Below are 3963 nucleotides of genomic sequence, written 5' to 3' on the forward strand. Positions count from 1 at the left end.
CAGTCGTCCTTGCTTTTCTGCCCAGGACCTGCCCTATCTTCTTTCTACGCTTCACCGTATCTTTTTTGGTGCTACAAACAGAGTGATCTTTTTGACAGGGTTGCAACAAATAACCGCACTGCGCAATGAGATTATTCTGTCCGAACCGGCTCGCACTGTACTCTCTAGCATATAGTTAAGGAGTTGTCCACTTGTCGTGGTAACTATCGTCGGGTCTAGGAATGGTAACAGATCATGACTCTTATACCTCCTTCACAATCCAACTTAACCTTATCTATTTTTATTTTTAGATCAAGATCATATAGACCCTGTTTGGATAGAGGGTGTTAAGGTTTAACACCCTACTTTTAACACATTTTTATCACATTGGCTCCCAAACACATGTGTTAAAAGGGTTGTGTTAAAGTTTAATACCCCCAATTTCATAAACACATCAAGAGGGTGTTAAAAGTTGTTAAACTTATTAAAAGTGGTCCCGTAGTCCACTTATTCCCTGATTGCCCCCCTTCTCTCTCCTCCCCGCGGGGAGGAGCGGGGAGGGAGGCGGCGGCGTAGCTCTTGGCGCTGCCACTGACCCTCGTAGAAGTCCCCGTTGGCGTAGCTCTTGGAGCTGATGCCGTGGCAGCGGTCCGCCACCCATGCGCCGTGGTAGGTGGCGCCGTCGGGTCCGACGAACACGCCTTGGCCCTCGATCCAGCCGCCGTGGAACTTCCCCTTGAACGTGGCCTGCCGCTGCACCGTCGAGGCGCAGCTCGCTGTAGCGGGGGCCGGGCTCCGCCCGGCCATGCCTCCTCCACCGGCGCGTGGATCTGGAGGAGCGGGGAGGGAGGCGGCGGCGGTGGTGGCGGGAGAGAAGAAGAGAGAGGAGGAAGGAAGGAAGGGAGTGGGGGTATAATTGTCATTTCTAATCTAAGGTGTTAAAGTTTAGCAGACCATCCAAACACTCCAACGTGCTAAACTTTAACACTCCATTTGAGGGTGTTAAATTTTAACACCTTGCTAAAGTTTAACACAGAGTATCCAAATAGACCCATAGTGTTTCAGCTCAGCTTTTATTAAGTATGATGTTTAAATTTGCTAGGCTAAATTAGAAAATCTTTTACCACCCATACGTTCCTCCGGACTACTTCTGTCTGAAACGTGAATCCGGAGACCCTTCAACGCGATGTAGAAACCGGGCAACGCTAGACCATCCTATGGACCATATATGTTCGTACTGGTAGGTAGGTTTGTTGCAAGATATATGGATCGTACACTAACGGCATCTCCATCGGTAATTTAGTTATGCGACAATTATTTAATATTTGAAATTTATCCTAAAATATATATTAATGTGCACTATGCTGTTAACGAGGTTCACATGCAATTTTTCCATTGTATTGAAATCCTAGAACCCTTATACCTGAGATGGAGAGAATTTTTTTTTTTTTTGGGGGGGGGGGCCTAACGAAAAGTCTTTGAAGAGCTATAAATGCACCACTAACCAGACATGAGTCTGTTTGTATACGCATGACTAATTGTTAGGCAACTAAAAATTAATACTCATCAAAATGTGGATGCTAATAGCTAGGCTAGTTATTAGTCAAAATCTCAACTAACTATTAGCCTATTAATTAGTTAAAGGGAGCTAATTTGGACTAAAAGAAGCTAATATTTACTACAAGTTACTTTTGTCCTCCTAGAAAGGAGAAAGCAGACAAGTCAAAAATAGACTTTTAATCATAGATCCACCACCTATTAAATGAGAATCCAAACGGCTAGCTAATTTAACTCCATTGCTCGACTGTAGAGGGAGCTTCGGGGTGGCTTGTTGGTCGGCAGTGGAGGCGATAGAGATGTCGGGGAGTGGAAGTGGTGAAGACACCATTAGAGCTAGGTGCTAGAAGACCCCCGGTGGGCGGTGAAAGAGGCACGAGCGTTGTGGGCCAACAACAAGTTAGCAGTGGCATTGGAGGCACTGGTTTGCTGCCGGAGTCGTAAAGGGAGGCGAAGGTTGTGGGGAGCTTGAACAATCGGAGTTGAAGAAGATGTCGCCAACGTGTCCTAGAAGGAGAGAGGGGAGGGCAAAAGAGGAGGGAGGAGACCATCAGCAGATCGCGCCATTGCGCAAATTCTGAACACAACACCAGCGAGGTTGAGGTAGCGGCAGGGCGAGGACGTCAAGGGAAAGAGCAGAGATAACGGTGGCTGTGTGCTTACATTCCCGCGGCGGAAACGGAGAAGCAGACAAGGAAGAGAGATAATATGATGTATAGATATCTAGATTGTTGGATAAAAACAATAATCATTGGAATACAAAATCTGAGAGACTGATGAAGAGATGGACACAATCTATAAAAATATAGCCCTTAAGAAGTTGTCAGCGCCAAGGGAACGGGGGTCCCCCGAGGACGCACTTACAGTTGAGGCGCACCTGCAGAAAAAGGCTCCCTCTTCATGGAGCCCACTAAGGGGATGGGCCCCAAATACGAAGCCCAGGAAGGAGCAGGAAAATATCGTTTCCACATTGCGGGACCTGCCGAGGGCCCAAGTGATGGGAACGGGACACGGCCGAGGAGGCCTCCCGGGAAGGCTCGCTTCGCAGCTAAGCAAGCGGTGGCGTATCCTGGCATGAGAAGGACGCAACAGTCGAGGTAGGCCATCAGCAGGTGCTCCATCCCCATAAAAACACCATCATTACGGTTGATGGGATGCGCCTGGGTGCCTCGGGGACTGACGGCCTCACCCGTCCCGTCCAACAGGCAGCGGGCGCCACCCTCGTGTCAAGAGCGCCCCGCCAAGCTCCCGGCTACCCTCTGCGAAAGAGGCAGGCACACATTGAGGACCCAGGAGGCAGCAAAAGTCCCTCCAGGGACTCTGTAAGAAGGGCGGGCCCACACTGTGGACCCGGAAAGCGGCAAAGGGCTCTCCGGAAGGTCCTTGGGAGCCAAGTTCAATGCTCCCTATCCCAGGACGCTGGGGCTGGGTTGATAAAAGCAAGAATTACCAAAGTAAGATGGTAAAATATTGAATTGACATACATAAGACTTTGGCGTAGTGCTCCGGCGCTATGCGTACCAAGGGAAGGGAGTGTCAGGGCAAATGAATGGCGTGTCAGAGGAATTGTAGCAAGAAGGGTGGCCATTGGGTCGCCGTATTCACACACACAATGTAAACAGATGGATTGAGGTGCAAGGCTTGCCCCAAGTGGCTTGAATCTGTCTAAGGGCAATCAGCTACACCAACTCCCCTCAACGCCTCTCAAATCCCTACGCGCGAACTAAACCCCAGGCCAGATCTCTAAAGGAGGTCCCATCGGATCCCCGCTCTCGGTGCTTGACCACCGTCAGCTGGCGCGCCAGGTACGGGGATAGTGGTGCGTTGTAATTTGAAGCTTCTCATCAGGGCAGAGGCGATGGAGAGCCGTTTAAATCATCACAGGGATCACCACAGTGTGTCAAATGGTGAAGCCAGTGGTGGGCAAGAAACACCTTGCCGACGGGCGGCAGCGTCGCAGTTGGCGACACCCGTCCCTGCTCCGCAGCGGCCGGACGCCGGAGCTTCAACGCTGCCACGCATCAACACTCCCCACTCGGTCTCCGGCGGAATGGTCTCCACCGTGGGTTGGGTGGCCCGCTTCCGGGAGGAGGCGAACAAACACGTCGAGGCAGCAGCTCATTGGCGCGGCTCCTGCGCCCGCCACCTCCTTGACTTTGACAATCTGCTGCCAGGAGATGCCCTGGTGGTCACCTAGGCCCTCCTCCGGCACCCACCGGTTCGACCCGCCGTCCATCCCTTAGCCGCCCGCGGAAGTCCATCATGTCTCCCTGCTGCTCTGGGTTGCAGGACCTGCGCACCCTCCTTTAGCGGAACCGCTCGAGGAAGGATGCGCGAGTCACAGTAGAGTAGAGCCGGGAGCGGAATTGCGAGCAGTCCCGGACGAAAGACCAAGCCTCGTCAGAATCCACTCCTAGGGGGGATTCT

This window comes from Setaria viridis, chromosome 9, assembly GCF_005286985.2.
Source record: "Setaria viridis chromosome 9, Setaria_viridis_v4.0, whole genome shotgun sequence".
In the NCBI taxonomy this organism is placed as follows: domain Eukaryota; kingdom Viridiplantae; phylum Streptophyta; class Magnoliopsida; order Poales; family Poaceae; genus Setaria; species Setaria viridis.